This window comes from Narcine bancroftii, unplaced genomic scaffold (genome assembly GCF_036971445.1).
Source record: "Narcine bancroftii isolate sNarBan1 unplaced genomic scaffold, sNarBan1.hap1 Scaffold_160, whole genome shotgun sequence".
NCBI lineage: Eukaryota > Metazoa > Chordata > Chondrichthyes > Torpediniformes > Narcinidae > Narcine > Narcine bancroftii.
The window spans coordinates 5,115,950-5,138,657 of record NW_027211895.1 but is presented as its reverse complement, the minus strand read 5'-3'; positions in this window follow the sequence as shown (position 1 = coordinate 5,138,657).

Genomic DNA, 22,708 nt, shown 5'->3' with positions numbered 1-22,708 from the left:
ATAAGAGGCCGGGAATCAGAGGTGGGGAATCAGAGTCCGGGAATCAGAGATGGGGATTCAGAGGCGGAGAATGAGATATGGAGAATCAGAGGCGGGGAAACAGAGGCGGGGAAACAGAGGTGGGGAATCAGATATGGGGAATCAATGGTGGCGAATCAAAGGCGGTGAATCAGAGATGGGGAATCAGAGGCGGGCAATCAGAGGCAGGGAATCAAACACGGGGAATCAGAGGCGGGTAATCAGTGCTGGGGAATCAGAGGCGGGGAATCAGAGTTGGGGAATCAGAGGCGGGGAATCAGATATGGGGAAACAGGGGCGGGGAATCAGAGGCGGGGAAACAAGAGGCGAGGAATCAGATATGGGGAATCAGAGGTGTGGAATCAGAGGTTGGGAATCAGAGGCAGGGAATCAGAGGCGGGGAAACAGAGGAGGGGAATCAGATATGGGGAATCAGAGGTGGCGAATCAAAGGCGGTGAAACAGAGATGGGGAATCAGGGCAGGGAATCAGAGGCAGGGAATCAAACACGGGGAATCAGAGCTGGGGAATCAGAGGCGGGGAATTAGAGTTGGGGAATCAGAGGAGGGGAGTCAGAGGCGGGGAAACAGGCGGGGAATCAGATATGGGGAATCAGAGGTGGGGAATCAGATGTTGGGAATCAGAGGCAGGGAATCAGAGGCGGGGAATCAGAGGCGGGGAATCAGAGGCAGGGAATCAGATGTGCGGAATCGGAGATGGGGAATCAGAGGCAGGGAATCAGAGGCGGGGAATCAGAGGCGGGGAATCAGAGGCCGGGAATCAGATATGGGGAAACAGAGGCGGGGAATCAGAGGCGGGGAAACAGAGGCGGGGAATCAGATATGGGAAATCAGAGGTGGGGAATCAGAGGTTGGGAATCAGAGGCAGGGAATCAGAGGCTTGGAATCACATGCAGGGAATCAGATGCGGGGAATCAGAGGCGGGGAATCAGAGCTGGAGAATCAGAGGTGGGGAATCAGAGTTGGGGAATCAGAGGCGGGGACTTAGATATTGGGAAACAGAGGCGGGGAATCAGAGGCGGGGAAACAGAGGCGGGGAATCAGATATGGGGAATCAGAGGTGGGGAATCAGAGGCAGGGAATCAGATGTGCGCAATCAGAGATGGGGAATCAGAGGCAGGGAATCAGAGACAGAAGCAGGGAATCAGAGGCCGGGGATCAGAGGCCGGAATCAGATGCCGGGAATAAGAGGCCGGGAATCAGAGGTGGGGAATCAGAGTCCGGGAATCAGAGATGGGGATTCAGAGGCGGGGAATGAGATATGGGGAATCAGAGGCGGGGAATCAGAGGCGGGGAAACAGAGGCGGGGAATCAGATATGGGGAATCAGAGGTGGCGAATCAAAGGCGGTGAATCAGAGATGGGGAATCAGAGGCCGGGAATCAGAGGCAGGGAATCAAACACGGGGAATCAGAGGCAGGGAATCAGAGCTGGGGAATCAGAGGCGGGGAATCATAGCTGGCGAATCAGAGGCGGGGAATCAGAGGTGGGGAATCAGAGGCGGGGAATCAGATATTGTTAATCAGAGCTGGGGAATCAGAGGCGGGGAAGCAGAGGCGGGGATTCAGATATGGGCAATCAGAGGTGGGGAATCAGCGGTTGTGAATCAGAGATGGAGAATCAGAGGCGGGGAATCAGAGGCCGGTAATCAGACGCGGGGAATCAGAGGCGGGGATTCAGAGCTGGGGAATCAGAGGCGGGGAATCAGAGTTGGGGAATCAGAGGCGGGGAATCAGAAATGGGGAATCAGAGGCGGGGAATCAGAGGCGGGGAAACAGAGGCGGGGAATCAGATATGGGGAATCAGAGGTGGGGAATCAGGGGCGGGGTATCAGTGGCAGGGAATCAGAGGCGGGAAATCAGAGGCCGGGAATCAGAGGCGGTGAATCAGAGGCGGGGAATCAGAGGCAGGGAATCGGATGTGCGGAATCAGAGATGGGGAATCAGAGGTGGGGAATCAGAGGCGGTGAATCAGACATGGGTAATCAGAGGCGGGGAATCAGAGGCAGGAAATCAGACACGGGGAATCAGAGGCGGGGAATCAGAGCTGGGGAATTAGATGCAGGGAATCAGAGTTGGGGATTCAGAGGCGGGGAATCAGCTATGGGGAATCAGAGGTGGGGAATCAGAGCTGGGGAATCAGAGGTGGGGAATCAGAGTTGGGGAATCAGAGGCGGGGACTTAGATATGGGGAAACAGAGGCGGGGAATCAGAGGCGGGGAAACAGAGGCGGGGAATCAGATATTGGGAATCAGAGGTGGGGAATCAGAGGCAGGGAATCAGATGTGCGGTATCAGAGATGGGGAATCAGAGGCAGGGAATCAGAATCAGAAGCAGGGAATAAGACGCGGGGAATCTGAGGCGGGGAATCAGAGCTGGGGAATCAGAGGCTGTGAATCAGAGGCGGGGAATCAGAAGCAGGGAATCGGATGTGCGGAATCAGAGATGGGGAATCAGAGGTGGGGAATCAGAGGCGGTGAATCAGACATGGGTAATCAGAGGCGGGGAATCAGAGGCAGGAAATCAGACACGGGGAATCTGAGGCGGGGAATCAGAGGCGGGGAATCAGAGGCAGGGAATGGGATGTGCGGAATCAGAGATGGGGAATCAGAGGTGGGGAATCAGAGGCGGTGAATCAGACATGGGTAATCAGAGGCGGGGAATCAGAGGCAGGAAATCAGACACGGGGAATCAGAGCTGGGGAATTAGATGCAGGGAATCAGAGTTGGGGATTCAGAGGCGGGGAATCAGATATGGGGAAACTGAGGTGGGGAATCAGAGGTGGGCAAATAGAGGCGGGGAATCAGATATGGGGAAACAGAGGCGGGGAATCAGAGGTGGGGAAACAGAGGCGGGGAATCAGATATGGGGAATCAGAGGTGGGGAATCAGAGGTTGGGAATCACAGGCAGGGAATCAGAGGCTGGGAATCAGATGCAGGGAATCAGATGCGGGGAATCAGAGGCGGGGAATCAGAGCTGGGGAATCAGAGGTGGGGAATCAGAGTTGGGGAATCAGAGGCGGGGACTTAGATATGGGGAAACAGAGGCGGGGAATCAGAGGCGGGGAAACAGAGGCGGGGAATCAGATATGGGGAATCAGAGGTGGGGAATCAGAGGCAGGGAATCAGATGTGCGGAATCAGAGATGGGGAATCAGAGGCAGGGAATCAGAATCAGAAGCAGGGAATAAGACGCGGGGAATCTGAGGCGGGGAATCAGAGCTGGGGAATCAGAGGCTGTGAATCAGAGGCGGGGAATCAGAAGCAGGGAATCGGATGTGCGGAATCAGAGATGGGGAATCAGAGGTGGGGAATCAGAGGCGGTGAATCAGACACGGGGAATCTGAGGCGGGGAATCAGAGGCGGGGAATCAGAGGCAGGGAATGGGATGTGCGGAATCAGAGATGGGGAATCAGAGGTGGGGAATCAGAGGCGGTGAATCAGACATGGGTAATCAGAGGCGCGGAATCAGAGGCAGGATATCAGACACGGGGAATCAGAGGCGGGGAATCAGAGCTGGGGAATTAGATGCAGGGAATCAGAGTTGGGGATTCAGAGGCGGGGAATCAGATATGGGGAAACTGAGGTGGGGAATCAGAGGTGGGCAAATAGAGGCGGGGAATCAGATATCGGGAAACAGAGGCGGGGAATCAGAGGCGGGGAAACAGAGGCGGGGAATCAGATATGGGGAATCAGAGGTGGGGAATCAGAGGCGGGGAAACAGAGGTGGGGAATCAGATATGGGGAATCAGAGGTGGCGAATCAAAGGCGGTGAATCAGAGATGGGGAATCAGAGGCGGGCAATCAGAGGCAGGGAATCAAACACGGGGAATCAGAGGCGGGGAATCAGAGCTGGGGAATCAGAGGCGGGGAATCAGAGTTGGGGTATCAGAGGCGGGGAATCAGATATGGGGAAACAGGGGCGGGGAATCAGAGGCGGGGAAACAAGAGGCGAGGAATCAGATATGGGGAATCAGAGGTGTGGAATCAGAGGTTGGGAATCAGAGGCAGGGAATCAGAGGCGGGGAAACAGAGGAGGGGAATCAGATATGGGGAATCAGAGGTGGCGAATCAAAGGCGGTGAAACAGAGATGGGGAATCAGGGCAGGGAATCAGAGGCAGGGAATCAAACACAGGGAATCAGAGCTGGGGAAACAGAGGCGGGGAATTAGAGTTGGGGAATCAGAGGAGGGGAGTCAGAGGCGGGGAAACAGGCGGGGAATCAGATATGGGGATTCAGAGGTGGGGAATCAGATGTGCGGAATCGGAGATGGGGAATCAGAGGCAGGGAATCAGAGGCGGGGAATCAGAGGCGGGGAATCAGAGGCCGGGAATCAGATATGGGGAAACAGAGGCGGGGAATCAGAGGCGGGGAAACAGAGGCGGGGAATCAGATATGGGAAATCAGAGGTGGGGAATCAGAGGTTGGGAATCAGAGGCAGGGAATCAGAGGCTTGGAATCAGATGCAGGGAATCAGATGCGGGGAATCAGAGGCGGGGAATCAGAGCTGGAGAATCAGAGGTGGGGAATCAGAGTTGGGGAATCAGAGGCGGGGACTTAGATATTGGGAAACAGAGGCGGGGAATCAGAGGCGGGGAAACAGAGGCGGGGAATCAGATATGGGGAATCAGAGGTGGGGAATCAGAGGCAGGGAATCAGATGTGCGCAATCAGAGATGGGGAATCAGAGGCAGGGAATCAGAATCAGAAGCAGGGAATCAGAGGCCGGGGATCAGAGGCCGGAATCAGATGCCGGGAATAAGAGGCCGGGAATCAGAGGTGGGGAATCAGAGTCCGGGAATCAGAGATGGGGATTCAGAGGCGGGGAATGAGATATGGGGAATCAGAGGCGGGGAATCAGAGGCGGGGAAACAGAGGCGGGGAATCAGATATGGGGAATCAGAGGTGGCGAATCAAAGGCGGTGAATCAGAGATGGGGAATCAGAGGCCGGGAATCAGAGGCAGGGAATCAAACACGGGGAATCAGAGGTGGGGAATCAGAGCTGGGGAATCAGAGGCGGGGAATCATAGCTGGCGAATCAGAGGCGGGGAATCAGAGGTGGGGAATCAGAGGCGGGGAATCAGATATTGTTAATCAGAGCTGGGGAATCAGAGGCGGGGAAACAGAGGCTGGGAATCAGATATGGGCAATCAGAGGTGGGGAATCAGAGGTTGTGAATCAGAGATGGAGAATCAGAGGCGGGGAATCAGAGGCCGGTAATCAGACGCGGGGAATCAGAGGCGGGGATTCAGAGCTGGGGAATCAGAGGCGGGGAATCAGAGTTGGGGAATCAGAGCTGGGGAATCAGAGGCGGGGAATCATAGCTGGCGAATCAGAGGCGGGGAATCAGAGGTGGGGAATCAGAGGCGGGGAATCAGATATTGTTAATCAGAGCTGGGGAATCAGAGGCGGGGAAACAGAGGCGGGGAATCAGATATGGGCAATCAGAGGTGGGGAATCAGAGGTTGTGAATCAGAGATGGAGAATCAGAGGCGGGGAATCAGAGGCCGGTAATCAGACGCGGGGAATCAGAGGCGGGGATTCAGAACTGGGGAATCAGAGGCGGGGAATCAGAGTTGGGGAATCAGAGGCGGGGAATCAGATATGGGGAATCAGAGGCGGGGAATCAGAGGCGAGGAAAGAGAGGCGGGGAATCAGATATGGGGAATCAGAGGTGGGGAATCAGGTGCGGGGTATCAGTGCCATGGAATCAGAGGCGGGAAATCAGAGGCCGGGAATCAGAGGCGGTGAATCAGAGGCGGGGAATCAGAGGCAGGGAATCGGATGTGCGGAATCAGAGATGGGGAATCAGAAGTGGGGAATCAGAGGCGGTGAATCAGACATGGGTAATCAGAGGCGGGGAATCAGAGGCAGGAAATCAGACACGGGGAATCAGAGGCGGGGAATCAGAGCTGGGGAATTAGATGCAGGGAATCAGAGTTGGGGATTCAGAGGCGGGGAATCAGATATGGGGAATCAGAGGTGGGGAATCAGAGCTGGGGAATCAGAGGTGGGGAATCAGAGTTGGGGAATCAGAGGCGGGGACTTAGATATGGGGAAACAGAGGCGGGGAATCAGAGGCGGGGAAACAGAGGCGGGGAATCAGATATTGGGAATCAGAGGTGGGAAATCAGAGGCAGGGAATCAGATGTGCGGTATCAGAGATGGGGAAACAGAGGCAGGGAATCAGAATCAGAAGCAGGGAATAAGACGCGGGGAATCTGAAGCGGGGAATCAGAGCTGGGGAATCAGAGGCTGTGAATCAGAGGCGGGGAATCAGAAGCAGGGAATCGGATGTGCGGAATCAGAGATGGGGAATCAGAGGTGGGGAATCAGAGGCGGTGAATCAGACATGGGTAATCAGAGGCGGGGAATCAGAGGCAGGAAATCAGACACGGGGAATCTGAGGCGGGGAATCAGAGGCGGGGAATCAGAGGCAGGGAATGGGATGTGCGGAATCAGAGATGGGGAATCAGAGGTGGGGTATCAGAGGCGGTGAATCAGACATGGGTAATCAGAGGCGGGGAATCAGAGGCAGGAAATCAGACACGGGGAATCAGAGGCGGGGAATCAGAGCTGGGGAATTAGATGCAGGGAATCAGAGTTGGGGATTCAGAGGCGGGGAATCAGATATGGGGAAACTGAGGTGGGGAATCAGAGGTGGGCAAATAGAGGCGGGGAAACAGATATGGGGAAACAGAGGCGGGGAATAAGAGGTGGGGAAACAGAGGCGGGGAATCAGATATGGGGAATCAGAGGTGGGGAATCAGAGGTTGGGAATCACAGGCAGGGAATCAGAGGCTGGGAATCAGATGCAGGGAATCAGATGCGGGGAATCAGAGGCGGGGAATCAGAGCTGGGGAATCAGAGGTGGGGAATCAGAGTTGGGGAATCAGAGGCGGGGACTTAGATATGGGGAAACAGATGCGGGGAATCAGAGGCGGGGAAACAGAGGCGGGGAATCAGATATGGGGAATCAGAGGTGGGGAATCAGAGGCAGGGAATCAGAATCAGAAGCAGGGAATAAGACGCTGGGAATCTGAGGCGGGGAATCAGAGCTGGGGAATCAGAGGCTGTGAATCAGAGGCGGGGAATCAGAAGCAGGGAATCGGATGTGCGGAATCAGAGATGGGGAATCAGAGGTGGGGAATCAGAGGCGGTGAATCAGACACGGGGAATCTGAGGCGGGGAATCAGAGGCGGGGAATCAGAGGCAGGGAATGGGATGTGCGGAATCAGAGATGGGGAATCAGAGGTGGGGAATCAGAGGCGGTGAATCAGACATGGGTAATCAGAGGCGTGGAATCAGAGGCAGGAAATCAGACACGGGGAATCAGAGGCGGGGAATCAGAGCTGGGGAATTAGATGCAGGGAATCAGAGTTGGGGATTCAGAGGCGGGGAATCAGATATGGGGAAACTGAGGTGGGGAATCAGAGGTGGGCAAATAGAGGCGGGGAATCAGATATGGGGAAACAGAGGCGGGGAATCAGAGGCGGGGAAACAGAGGCGGGGAATCAGATATGGGGAATCAGAGGTGTGGAATCAGAGGTTGGGAATCACAGGCAGGGAATCAGAGGCTGGGAAACAGAGGAGGGGAATCAGATATGGGGAATCAGAGGTGGCGAATCAAAGGCGGTGAAACAGAGATGGGGAATCAGGGCAGGAAATCAGAGGCAGGGAATCAAACACAGGGAATTAGAGCTGGGGAAACAGAGGCGGGGAATTAGAGTTGGGGAATCAGAGGAGGGGAGTCAGAGGCGGGGAAACAGGCGGGGAATCAGATATGGGGATTCAGAGGTGGGGAATCAGATGTTGGGAATCAGAGGCAGGGAATCAGAGGCGGGGAATCAGAGGCGGGGAATCAGAGGCAGGGAATCAGATGTGCGGAATCGGAGATGGGGAATCAGAGGCAGGGAATCAGAGGCGGGGAATCAGAGGCGGGGAATCAGAGGCCGGGAATCAGATATGGGGAAACAGAGGCGGGGAATCAGAGGCGGGGAAACAGAGGCGGGGAATCAGATATGGGAAATCAGAGGTGGGGAATCAGAGGTTGGGAATCAGAGGCAGGGAATCAGAGGCTTGGAATCAGATGCAGGGAATCAGATGCGGGGAATCAGAGGCGGGGAATCAGAGCTGGAGAATCAGAGGTGGGGAATCAGAGTTGGGGAATCAGAGGCGGGGACTTAGATATTGGGAAACAGAGGCGGGGAATCAGAGGCGGGGAAACAGAGGCGGGGAATCAGATATGGGGAATCAGAGGTGGGGAATCAGAGGCAGGGAATCAGATGTGCGCAATCAGAGATGGGGAATCAGAGGCAGGGAATCAGAATCAGAAGCAGGGAATCAGAGGCCGGGGATCAGAGGCCGGAATCAGATGCCGGGAATAAGAGGCTGGGAATCAGAGGTGGGGAATCAGAGTCCGGGAATCAGAGATGGGGATTCAGAGGCGGGGAATGAGATATGGGGAATCAGAGGCGGGGAATCAGAGGCGGGGAAACAGAGGCGGGGAATCAGATATGGGGAATCAGAGGTGGCGAATCAAAGGCGGTGAATCAGAGATGGGGAATCAGAGGCCGGGAATCAGAGGCAGGGAATCAAACACGGGGAATCAGAGGTGGGGAATCAGAGCTGGGGAATCAGAGGCGGGGAATCATAGCTGGCGAATCAGAGGCGGGGAATCAGAGGTGGGGAATCAGAGGCGGGGAATCAGATATTGTTAATCAGAGCTGGGGAATCAGAGGCAGGGAAACAGAGGCTGGGAATCAGATATGGGCAATCAGAGGTGGGGAATCAGAGGTTGTGAATCAGAGATGGAGAATCAGAGGCGGGGAATCAGAGGCCGGTAATCAGACGCGGGGAATCAGAGGCGGGGATTCAGAGCTGGGGAATCAGAGGCGGGGAATCAGAGTTGGGGAATCAGAGGCGGGGAATCAGATACGGGGAATCAGAGGCGGGGAATCAGAGGCGAGGAAAGAGAGGCGGGGAATCAGATATGGGGAATCAGAGGTGGGGAATCAGGTGCGGGGTATCAGTGCCATGGAATCAGAGGCGGGAAATCAGAGGCCGGGAATCAGAGGCGGTGAATCAGAGGCGGGGAATCAGAGGCAGGGAATCGGATGTGCGGAATCAGAGATGGGGAATCAGAGGTGGGGAATCAGAGGCGGTGAATCAGACATGGGTAATCAGAGGCGGGGAATCAGAGGCAGGAAATCAGACACGGGGAATCAGAGGCGGGGAATCAGAGCTGGGGAATTAGATGCATGGAATCAGAGTTGGGGATTCAGAGGCGGGGAATCAGATATGGGGAATCAGAGGTGGGGAATCAGAGCTGGGGAATCAGAGGTGGGGAATCAGAGTTGGGGAATCAGAGGCGGGGACTTAGATATGGGGAAACAGAGGCGGGGAATCAGAGGCGGGGAAACAGAGGCGGGGAATCAGATATTGGGAATCAGAGGTGGGGAATCAGAGGCAGGGAATCAGATGTGCGGTATCAGAGATGGGGAATCAGAGGCAGGGAATCAGAATCAGAAGCAGGGAATAAGACGCGGGGAATCTGAGGCGGGGAATCAGAGCTGGGGAATCAGAGGCTGTGAATCAGAGGCGGGGAATCAGAAGCAGGGAATCGGATGTGCGGAATCAGAGATGGGGAATCAGAGGTGGGGAATCAGAGGCGGTGAATCAGACATGGGTAATCAGAGGCGGGGAATCAGAGGCAGGAAATCAGACACGGGGAATCTGAGGCGGGGAATCAGAGGCGGGGAATCAGAGGCAGGGAATGGGATGTGCGGAATCAGAGATGGGGAATCAGAGGTGGGGAATCAGAGGCGGTGAATCATACATGGGTAATCAGAGGCGGGGAATCAGAGGCAGGAAATCAGACACGGGGAATCAGAGGCGGGGAATCAGAGCTGGGGAATTAGATGCAGGGAATCAGAGTTGGGGATTCAGAGGCGGGGAATCAGATATGGGGAAACTGAGGTGGGGAATCAGAGGTGGGCAAATAGAGGCGGGGAATCAGATATGGGGAAACAGAGGCGGGGAATTAGAGGTGGGGAAACAGGGGCGGGGAATCAGATATGGGGAATCAGAGGTGGGGAATCAGAGGTTGGGAATCACAGGCAGGGAATCAGAGGCTGGGAATCAGATGCAGGGAATCAGATGCGGGGAATCAGAGGCGGGGAATCAGAGCTGGGGAATCAGAGGTGGGGAATCAGAGTTGGGGAATCAGAGGCGGGGACTTAGATATGGGGAAACAGAGGCGGGGAATCAGAGGCGGGGAAACAGAGGCGGGGAATCAGATATGGGGAATCAGAGGTGGGGAATCAGAGGCAGGGAATCAGAATCAGAAGCAGGGAATAAGACGCTGGGAATCTGAGGCGGGGAATCAGAGCTGGGGAATCAGAGGCTGTGAATCAGAGGCGGGGAATCAAAAGCAGGGAATCGGATGTGCGGAATCAGAGATGGGGAATCAGAGGTGGAAAATCAGAGGCGGTGAATCAGACACGTGGAATCTGAGGCGGGGAATCAGAGGTGGGGAATCAGAGGCAGGGAATGGGATGTGCGGAATCAGAGATGGGGAATCAGAGGTGGGGAATCAGAGGCGGTGAATCATACATGGGTAATCAGAGGCGGGGAATCAGAGGCAGGAAATCAGACACGGGGAATCAGAGGCGGGGAATCAGAGCTGGGGAATTAGATGCAGGGAATCAGAGTTGGGGATTCAGAGGCGGGGAATCAGATATGGGGAAACTGAGGTGGGGAATCAGAGTTGGGGATTCAGAGGCGGGGAATCAGATATGGGGAAACTGAGGTGGGGAATCAGAGGTGGGCAAATAGAGGCGGGGAATCAGATATGGGGAAACAGAGGCGGGGAATTAGAGGTGGGGAAACAGGGGCGGGGAATCAGACACGGGGAATCTGAGGCGGGGAATCAGAGGCGGGGAATCAGAGGCAGGGAATGGGATGTGCGGAATCAGAGATGGGGAATCTGAGGCGGGGAATCAGAGGCGGGGAATCAGAGGCAGGGAATGGGATGTGCGGAATCAGAGTTGGGGATTCAGAGGCGGGGAATCAGATATGGGGAAACTGAGGTGGGGAATCTGAGGCGGGGAATCAGAGCTGGGGAATCAGAGGCTGTGAATCAGAGACGGGGAATCAGAAGCAGGGAATCGGATGTGCGGAATCAGAGATGGGGAATCAGAGGTGGGGAATCAGAGGCGGTGAATCAGACATGGGTAATCAGAGGCGGGGAATCAGAGGCAGGAAATCAGACACGGGGAATCTGAGGCGGGGAATCAGAGGCGGGGAATCAGAGGCAGGGAATGGGATGTGCGGAATCAGAGATGGGGAATCAGAGGTGGGGAATCAGAGGCGGTGAATCATACATGGGTAATCAGAGGCGGGGAATCAGAGGCAGGAAATCAGACACGGGGAATCAGAGGCGGGGAATCAGAGCTGGGGAATTAGATGCAGGGAATCAGAGTTGGGGATTCAGAGGCGGGGAATCAGATATGGGGAAACTGAGGTGGGGAATCAGAGGTGGGCAAATAGAGGCGGGGAATCAGATATGGGGAAACAGAGGCGGGGAATTAGAGGTGGGGAAACAGGGGCGGGGAATCAGATATGGGGAATCAGAGGTGGGGAATCAGAGGTTGGGAATCACAGGCAGGGAATCAGAGGCTGGGAATCAGATGCAGGGAATCAGATGCGGGGAATCAGAGGCGGGGAATCAGAGCTGGGGAATCAGAGGTGGGGAATCAGAGTTGGGGAATCAGAGGCGGGGACTTAGATATGGGGAAACAGAGGCGGGGAATCAGAGGCGGGGAAACAGAGGCGGGGAATCAGATATGGGGAATCAGAGGTGGGGAATCAGAGGCAGGGAATCAGAATCAGAAGCAGGGAATAAGACGCTGGGAATCTGAGGCGGGGAATCAGAGCTGGGGAATCAGAGGCTGTGAATCAGAGGCGGGGAATCAAAAGCAGGGAATCGGATGTGCGGAATCAGAGATGGGGAATCAGAGGTGGAAAATCAGAGGCGGTGAATCAGACACGGGGAATCTGAGGCGGGGAATCAGAGGCGGGGAATCAGAGGCAGGGAATGGGATGTGCGGAATCAGAGATGGGGAATCAGAGGTGGGGAATCAGAGGCGGTGAATCAGACATGGGTAATCAGAGGCGTGGAATCAGAGGCAGGAAATCAGACACGGGGAATCAGAGGCGGGGAATCAGAGCTGGGGAATTAGATGCAGGGAATCAGAGTTGGGAATTCAGAGGCGGGGAATCAGATATGGGGAAACTGAGGTGGGGAATCAGAGGTGGGCAAATAGAGGCGGGGAATCAGATATGGGGAAACAGAGGCGGGGAATCAGAGGCGGGGAAACAGAGGCGGGGAATCAGATATGGGGAATCAGAGGTGGGGAATCAGAGGTTGGGAATCACAGGCAGGGAATCAGAGGCTGGGAATCAGATGCAGGGAATCAGATGCGGGGAATCAGAGGCGGGGAATCAGAGCTGGGGAATCAGAGGTGGGGAATCAGAGTTGGGGAATCAGAGGCGGGGACTTAGATATGGGGAAACAGAGGCGGGGAATCAGAGCTGGAGAATCAGAGGTGGGGAATCAGAGTTGGGGAATCAGAGGCGGGGACTTAGATATTGGGAAACAGAGGCGGGGAATCAGAGGCGGGGAAACAGAGGCGGGGAATCAGATATGGGGAATCAGAGGTGGGGAATCAGAGGCAGGGAATCAGATGTGCGCAATCAGAGATGGGGAATCAGAGGCAGGGAATCAGAATCAGAATCAGGGAATCAGAGGCCGGGAATCAGAGGCCGGAATCAGATGCCGGGAATAAGAGGCCGGGAATCAGAGGTGGGGAATCAGAGTCCGGGAATCAGAGATGGGGATTCAGAGGCGGGGAATGAGATATGGGGAATCAGAGGCGGGGAATAAGAGGCGGGGAAACAGAGACAGGGAATCAGATATGGGGAATCAGAGGTGGCGAATCAAAGGCGGTGAATCAGAGATGGGGAATCAGAGGCGGGCAATCAGAGGCAGGGAATCAAACACGGGGAATCAGAGGCGGGGAATCAGAGCTGGGGAATCAGAGGCGGGGAATCAGGGTTGGGGAATCAGAGGCGGGGAATCAGATATGGGGAAACAGGGGCGGGGAATCAGAGGTGGGGAAACACAGGCGGGGAATCAGATATGGGGAATCAGAGGTGTGGAATCAGAGGTTGGGAATCAGGCAGGGAATCAGAGGCGGGGAAACAGAGGCGGGGAATCAGATAAGGGGAATCAGAGGTGGCGAATCAAAGGCGGTGAAACAGAGATGGGGAATCAGGGCAGGGAATCAGAGGCAGGGAATCAAACACGGGGAATCAGAGCTGGTGAATCAGAGGCGGGGAATTAGAGTTGGGGAATCAGAGGAGGGGAATCAGAGGCGGGGAAACGGAGGCGGGGAATCAGATATGGGGAATCAGAGGTGGGGAATCAGATGTTGGGAATCAGAGGCAGGGAATCAGAGGCGGGGAATCAGAGGCGGGGAATCAGAGGCAGGGAATCAGATGTGCGGAATCGGAGATGGGGAATCAGAGGCAGGGAATCAGAGGCGGGGAATCAGAGGCCGGGAATACGAGGCCGGGAATCAGATATGGGGAAACAGAGGCGGGGAATCAGAGGCGGGGAAACAGAGGCGGGGAATCAGATATGGGGAATCAGAGGTGGGGAATCAGAGGTTGGGAATCAGATGCAGGGAATCAGAGGCTTGGAATCAGATGCAGGGAATCAGATGCGGGGAATCAGAGGCGGGGAATCAGAGCTGGAGAATCAGAGGTGGGGAATCAGAGTTGGGGAATCAGAGGCGGGGACTTAGATATTGGGAAACAGAGGCGGGGAATCAGAGGCGGGGAAACAGAGGCTGGAAATCAGATATGGGGAATCAGAGGTGGGGAATCAGAGGCAGGGAATCAGATGTGCGCAATCAGAGATGGGGAATCAGAGGCAGGGAATCAGAATCAGAAGCAGGGAATCAGAGGCCAGGAATCAGAGGCCGGAATCCGATGCCGGGAATAAGAGTCCGGAAATCAGAGGTGGGGAATCAGAGTCCGGGAATCAGAGATGGGGATTCAGAGGCGGGGAATGAGATATGGGGAATCAGAGGCGGGGAATCAGAGGCGGGGAAACAGAGGCGGGGAATCAGATATGGGGAATCAGAGGTGGCGAATGAAAGGCGGTGAATCAGAGATGGGGAATCAGAGGCGGGGAATCAGAGTTGGGGAATCAGAGGCGGGGAATCAGAGGCAGGGAATCAATATGGGAATTCAGAGGTGGGGAATCAGATGTTGGGAATCAGAGGCAGAGAATCAGAGGCGAGGATTCAGAGCTGGGGAATCAGAGGCGGGGAATCAGAATTGGGGAATCAGAGATGGGGAATCAGAGATGGGGAATCAGAGATGGGGAATCAGAGGCGGGGAATCAGACGCTGGGAATCAGAGGTGGTGAATCAGAGATGTGGAATCAGAGGCGGGGAATCAGAGGCAGGGAATCAGACGCAGGGAATCAGAGGTGGGGAATCATAGCTGGCGAATCAGAGGCGGGGAATCAGAGGTGGGGTATCAGAGGCGGGGAATCAGATATTGTTAATCAGAGGTGGGGAATCAGAGGCGGGGAAACAGAGGCGGGGAATCAGATATGGGGAATCAGAGGTGGGGAATCAGAGGCCGGTAATCAGACGCGGGGAATCAGAGGCGGGGATTCAGAGCTGGGGAATCAGAGGCGGGGAATCAGAGTTGGGGAATCAGAGGCGGGGTATCAGATATGGGGAATCAGAGGCGGGGAATCAGAGGCGGGGAAACAGAGGCGGGGAATCAGATATGGGGAATCAGAGGTGGGGAATCAGGGGCGGGGTATCAGTGGCAGGGAATCAGAGGCGGGAAATCAGAGGCCGGGAATAAGAGGCGGTGAATCAGAGGTGGTGAATCAGAGGCGGGGAATCAGAGGCAGGGAATCTGATGTGCGGAATCAGAGATGGGGAATCAGAGGTGGGGAATCAGAGGCGGTGAATCAGACATGGGTAATCAGAGGCGGGGAATCAGAGGTGGTGAATCAGAGATGGGGAATCACAGGCGGGGAATCAGAGGCAGGGAATAGAACGCGGGGAATCAGAGGCAGGGAATTAGAGTTGGGGCATCAGAGGTTGGGAATTAGATATGGGGAAACAGAGGCGGGGAATCAGAGGTGGGGAAACAGAGGCGGGGAATCAGATATGGGGAATCAGAGGTGGGGAATCAGAGGCAGGGAATCAGATGTGCGGAATCAGAGATGGGGAATCAGAGGCAGGGAATCAGAATCAGAAGCGCGGAATCAGAGGCCGGGAATCAGAGGCAGGGAATCAGATGCTGGGAATAAGAGGCCGGGAATCAGAGGTGGGGAATCAGAGTCCGGGAATCAGAGATGGGGATTCAGAGGCGGAGAATGAGATATGGAGAATCAGAGGCGGGGAATCAGAGGCGGGGAAACAGAGGTGGGGAATCAGATATGGGGAATCAATGGTGGCGAATCAAAGGCGGTGAATCAGAGATGGGGAATCAGAGGCGGGCAATCAGAGGCAGGGAATCAAACACGGGGAATCAGAGGCGGGGAATCAGTGCTGGGGAATCAGAGGCGGGGAATCAGAGTTGGGGAATCAGAGGCGGGGAATCAGATATGGGGAAACAGGGGCGGGGAATCAGAGGCGGGGAAACAAGAGGCGAGGAATCAGATATGGGGAATCAGAGGTGTGGAATCAGAGGTTGGGAATCAGAGGCAGGGAATCAGAGGCGGGGAAACAGAGGAGGGGAATCAGATATGGGGAATCAGAGGTGGCGAATCAATGGCGGTGAAACAGAGATGGGGAATCAGGGCAGGGAATCAGAGGCAGGGAATCAAACACGGGGAATCAGAGCTGGGGAATCAGAGGCGGGGAATTAGAGTTGGGGAATCAGAGGAGGGGAGTCAGAGGCGGGGAAACAGGCGGGGAATCAGATATGGGGAATCAGAGGTGGGGAATCAGATGTTGGGAATCAGAGGCAGGGAATCAGAGGCGGGGAATCAGAGGCGGGGAATCAGAGGCAGGGAATCAGATGTGCGGAATCGGAGATGGGGAATCAGAGGCAGGGAATCAGAGGCGGGGAATCAGAGGCGGGGAATCAGAGGCCGGGAATCAGATATGGGGAAACAGAGGCGGGGAATCAGAGGCGGGGAAACAGAGGCGGGGAATCAGATATGGGAAATCAGAGGTGGGAATCAGAGGTTGGGAATCAGAGGCAGGGAATCAGAGGCTTGGAATCACATGCAGGGAATCAGATGCGGGTAATCAGAGGCGGGGAATCAGAGCTGGGGAATCAGAGGTGGGGAATCAGAGTTGGGGAATCAGAGGCGGGGACTTAGATATTGGGAAACAGAGGCGGGGAAACAGAGGCGGGGAAACAGAGGCGGGGAATCAGATATGGGGAATCAGAGGTGGGGAATCAGAGGCAGGGAATCAGATGTGCGCAATCAGAGATGGGGAATCAGAGGCAGGGAATCAGAGACAGAAGCAGGGAATCAGAGGCCGGGGATCAGAGGCCGGAATCAGATGCCGGGAATAAGAGGCCGGGAATCAGAGGTGGGGAATCAGAGTCCGGGAATCAGAGATGGGGATTCAGAGGCGGGGAATGAGATATGGGGAATCAGAGGCGGGGAATCAGAGGCGGGGAAACAGAGGCGGGGAATCAGATATGGGGAATCAGAGGTGGCGAATCAAAGGCGGTGAATCAGAGATGGGGAATCAGAGGCCGGGAATCAGAGGCAGGGAATCAAACACGGGGAATCAGAGGCAGGGAATCAGAGCTGGGGAATCAGAGGCGGGGAATCATAGCTGGCGAATCAGAGGCGGGGAATCAGAGGTGGGGAATCAGAGGCGGGGAATCAGATATTGTTAATCAGAGCTGGGGAATCAGAGGCGGGGAAACAGAGGCGGGGAATCAGATATGGGCAATCAGAGGTGGGGAATCAGAGGTTGTGAATCAGAGATGGAGAATCAGAGGCGGGGAATCAGAGGCCGGTAATCAGTCGCGGGGAATCAGAGGCGGGGATTCAGAGCTTGGGAATCAGAGGCGGGGAATCAGAGTTGGGGAATCAGAGGCGGGGAATCAGATATGGGGAATCAGAGGCGGGGAATCAGAGGCGGGGAAACAGAGGCGGGGAATCAGATATGGGGAATCAGAGGTGGGGAATCAGGGGCGGGGTATCAGTGGCAGGGAATCAAAGGCGGGAAATCAGAGGCCGGGAATCAGAGGCGGTGAATCAGAGGCGGGGAATAAGAGGCAGGGAATCGGATGTGCGGAATCAGAGATGGGGAATCAGAGGTGGGGAATCAGAGGCGGTGAATCAGACATGGGTAATCAGAGGCGGGGAATCAGAGGCAGGAAATCAGACACGGGGAATCAGAGGCGGGGAATCAGAGCTGGGGAATTAGATGCAGGGAATCAGAGTTGGGGATTCAGAAGCGGGGAATCAGCTATGGGGAATCAGAGGTGGGGAATCAGAGCTGGGGAATCAGAGGTGGGGAATCAGAGTTGGGGAATCAGAGGCGGGGACTTAGATATGGGGAAACAGAGGCGGGGAATCAGAGGCGGGGAAACAGAGGCGGGGAATCAGATATTGGGAATCAGAGGTGGGGAATCAGAGGCAGGGAATCAGATGTGCGGTATCAGAGATGGGGAATCAGAGGCAGGGAATCAGAATCAGAAGCAGGGAATAAGACGCGGGGAATCTGAGGCGGGGAATCAGAGCTGGGGAATCAGAGGCTGTGAATCAGAGGCGGGGAATCAGAAGCAGGGAATCGGATGTGCGGAATCAGAGATGGGGAATCAGAGGTGGGGAATCAGAGGCGGTGAATCAGACATGGGTAATCAGAGGCGGGGAATCAGAGGCAGGAAATCAGACACGGGGAATCTGAGGCGGGGAATCAGAGGCGGGGAATCAGAGGCAGGGAATGGGATGTGCGGAATCAGAGATGGGGAATCAGAGGTGGGGAATCAGAGGCGGTGAATCAGACATGGGTAATCAGAGGCGGGGAATCAGAGGCAGGAAATCAGACACGGGGAATCTGAGGCGGGGAATCAGAGGCGGGGAATCGGAGGCAGGGAATGGGATGTGCGGAATCAGAGATGGGGAATCAGAGGTGGGGAATCAGAGGCGGTGAATCAGACATGGGTAATCAGAGGCGGGGAATCAGAGGCAGGAAATCAGACACGGGGAATCAGAGGCGGGGAATCAGAGCTGGGGAATTAGATGCAGGGAATCAGAGTTGGGGATTCAGAGGCGGGGAATCAGATATGGGGAAACTGAGGTGGGGAATCAGAGGTGGGCAAATAGAGGCGGGGAATCAGATATGGGGAAACAGAGGCGAGGAATTAGAGGTGGGGAAACAGAGGCGGGGAATCAGATATGGGGAATCAGAGGTGGGGAATCAGAGGTTGGGAATCACAGGCAGGGAATCAGAGGCTGGGAATCAGATGCAGGGAATCAGATGCGGGGAATCAGAGGCGGGGAATCAGAGCTGGGGAATCAGAGGTGGGGAATCAGAGTTGGGGAATCAGAGGCGGGGACTTAGATATGGGGAAACAGATGCGGGGAATCAGAGGCGGGGAAACAGAGGCGGGGAATCAGATATGGGGAATCAGAGGTGGGGAATCAGAGGCAGGGAATCAGAATCAGAAGCTGGGAATAAGACGCTGGGAATCTGAGGCGGGGAATCAGAGCTGGGGAATCAGAGGCTGTGAATCAGAGGCGGGGAATCAGAAGCAGGGAATCGGATGTGCGGAATCAGAGATGGGGAATCAGAGGTGGGGAATCAGAGGCGGTGAATCAGACACGGGGAATCTGAGGCGGGGAATCAGAGGCGGGGAATCAGAGGCAGGGAATGGGATGTGCGGAATCAGAGATGGGGAATCAGAGGTGGGGAATCAGAGGCGGTGAATCAGACATGGGTAATCAGAGGCGTGGAATCAGAGGCAGGAAATCAGACACGGGGAATCAGAGGCGGGGAATCAGAGCTGGGGAATTAGATGCAGGAATCAGAGTTGGGGATTCAGAGGCGGGGAATCAGATATGGGGAAACTGAGGTGGGGAATCAGAGGTGGGCAAATAGAGGCGGGGAATCAGATATGGGGTAACAGAGGCGGGGAATCAGAGGCGGGGATACAGAGGCGGGGAATCAGATATGGGGAATCAGAGGTGGGGAATCAGAGGTTGGGAATCACAGGCAGGGAATCAGAGGCTGGGAATCAGATGCAGGGAATCAGATGCGGGGAATCAGAGGCGGGGAATCAGAATTGGGGAATCAGAGGTGGGGAATCAGAGTTGGGGAATCAGAGGCGGGGACTTAGATATGGGGAAACAGAGGCGGGGAATCAGAGCTGGAGAATCAGAGGTGGGGAATCAGAGTTGGGGAATCAGAGGCGGGGACTTAGATATTCGGAAACAGAGGCGGGGAATCAGAGGCGGGGAAACAGAGGCGGGGAATCAGATATGGGGAATCAGAGGTGGGGAATCAGAGGCAGGGAATCAGATGTGCGCAATCAGAGATGGGGAATCAGAGGCAGGGAATCAGAATCAGAAGCAGGGAATCAGAGGCCGGGAATCAGAGGCCGGAATCAGATGCCGGAATAAGAGGCCGGGAATCAGAGGTGGGGAATCAGAGTCCGGGAATCAGAGATGGGGATTCAGAGGCGGGGAATGAGATATGGGGAATCAGAGGTGGGGAATCAGAGGCGGGGAAACAGAGACAGGGAATCAGATATGGGGAATCAGAGGTGGCGAATCAAAGGCGGTGAATCAGAGATGGGGAATCAGAGGCGGGCAATCAGAGGCAGGGAATCAAACACGGGGAATCAGAGGCGGGGAATCAGAGCTGGGGAATCAGAGGCGGGGAATCAGGGTTGGGGAATCAGAGGCGGGGAATCAGATATGGGGAAACAGGGGCGGGGAATCAGAGGTGGGGAAACACAGGCGGGGAATCAGATATGGGGAATCAGAGGTGTGGAATCAGAGGTTGGGAATCAGAGGCAGGGAATCAGAGGCGGGGAAACAGCGGCGGGGAATCAGATAAGGGGAATCAGAGGTGGCGAATCAAAGGCGGTGAAACAGAGATGGGGAATCAGGGCAGGGAATCAGAGGCAGGGAATCAAACACGGGGAATCAGAGCTGGTGAATCAGAGGCGGGGAATTAGAGTTGGGGAATCAGAGGAGGGGAATCAGAGGCGGGGAAACGGAGGCGGGGAATCAGATATGGGGAATCAGAGGTGGGGAATCAGATGTTGGGAATCAGAGGCAGGGAATCAGAGGCGGGGAATCAGAGGCGGGGAATCAGAGGCAGGGAATCAGATGTGCGGAATCGGAGATGGGGAATCAGAGGCAGGGAATCAGAGGCGGGGAATCAGAGGCCGGGAATCAGAGGCCGGGAATCAGATATGGGGAAACAGAGGCGGGGAATCAGAGGCGGGGAAACAGAGGCGGGGAATCAGATATGGGGAATCAGAGGTGGGGAATCAGAGGTTGGGAATCAGATGCAGGGAATCAGAGGCTTGGAATCAGATGCAGGGAATCAGATGCGGGGAATCAGAGGCGGGGAATCAGAGCTGGAGAATCAGAGGTGGGGAATCAGAGTTGGGGAATCAGAGGCGGGGACTTAGATATTGGGAAACAGAGGCGGGGAATCAGAGGCGGGGAAACAGAGGCTGGAAATCAGATATGGGGAATCAGAGGTGGGGAATCAGAGGCAGGGAATCAGATGTGCGCAATCAGAGATGGGGAATCAGAGGCAGGGAATCAGAATCAGAAGCAGGGAATCAGAGGCCAGGAATCAGAGGCCGGAATCCGATGCCGGGAATAAGAGTCCGGGAATCAGAGGTGGGGAATCAGAGTCCGGGAATCAGAGATGGGGATTCAGAGGCGGGGAATGAGATATGGGGAATCAGAGGCGGGGAATCAGAGGCGGGGAAACAGAGGCGGGGAATCAGATATGGGGAATCAGAGGTGGCGAATGAAAGGCGGTGAATCAGAGATGGGGAATCAGAGGCGGGGAATCAGAGTTGGGGAATCAGAGGCGGGGAATCAGAGGCAGGGAATCAATATGGGAATTCAGAGGTGGGGAATCAGATGTTGGGAATCAGAGGCAGAGAATCAGAGGCGAGGATTCAGAGCTGGGGAATCAGAGGCGGGGAATCAGAATTGGGGAATCAGAGATGGGGAATCAGAGATGGGGAATCAGAGATGGGGAATCAGAGGCGGGGAATCAGACGCTGGGAATCAGAGGTGGTGAATCAGAGATGTGGAATCAGAGGCGGGGAATCAGAGGCAGGGAATCAGACGCGGGGAATCAGAGGTGGGGAATCATAGCTGGCGAATCAGAGGCGGGGAATCAGAGGTGGGGTATCAGAGGCGGGGAATCAGATATTGTTAATCAGAGGTGGGGAATCAGAGGCGGGGAAACAGAGGCGGGGAATCAGATATGGGGAATCAGAGGTGGGGAATCAGAGGCCGGTAATCAGACGCGGGGAATCAGAGGCGGGGATTCAGAGCTGGGGAATCAGAGGCGGGGAATCAGAGTTGGGGAATCAGAGGCGGGGTATCAGATATGGGGAATCAGAGGCGGGGAATCAGAGGCGGGGAAACAGAGGCGGGGAATCAGATATGGGGAATCAGAGGTGGGGAATCAGGGGCGGGGTATCAGTGGCAGGGAATCAGAGGCGGGAAATCAGAGGCCGGGAATCAGAGGCGGTGAATCAGAGGCGGTGAATCAGAGGCGGGGAATCAGAGGCAGGGAATCTGATGTGCGGAATCAGAGATGGGGAATCAGAGGTGGGGAATCAGAGGCGGTGAATCAGACATGGGTAAACAGAGGCGGGGAATCAGAGGCAGGAAATCAGACACGGGGAATCAGATATGGGGAATCAGAGGTGGGGAATCAGAGGTGGTGAATCAGAGATGGGGAATCACAGGCGGGGAATCAGAGGCAGGGAATAGAACGCGGGGAATCAGAGGCAGGGAATTAGAGTTGGGGCATCAGAGGTTGGGAATTAGATATGGGGAAACAGAGGCGGGGAATCAGAGGCGGGGAAACAGAGGCGGGGAATCAGATATGGGGAATCAGAGGTGGGGAATCAGAGGCAGGGAATCAGATGTGCGGAATCAGAGATGGGGAATCAGAGGCAGGGAATCAGAATCAGAAGAGCGGAATCAGAGGCCGGGAATCAGAGGCAGGGAATCAGATGCTGGGAATAAGAGGCCGGGAATCAGAGGTGGGGAATCAGAGTCCGGGAATCAGAGATGGGGATTCAGAGGCGGAGAATGAGATATGGAGAATCAGAGGCGGGGAATCAGAGGCGGGGAAACAGAGGTGGGGAATCAGATATGGGGAATCAGTGGTGGCGAATCAAAGGCGGTGAATCAGAGATGGGGAATCAGAGGCGGGCAATCAGAGGCAGGGAATCAAACACGGGGAATCAAATGCGGGGAATCAGTGCTGGGGAATCAGAGGCGGGGAATCAGAGTTGGGGAATCAGAGGCGGGGAATCAGATATGGGGAAACAGGGGCGGGGAATCAGAGGCGGGGAAACAAGAGGCGAGGAATCAGATATGGGGAATCAGAGGT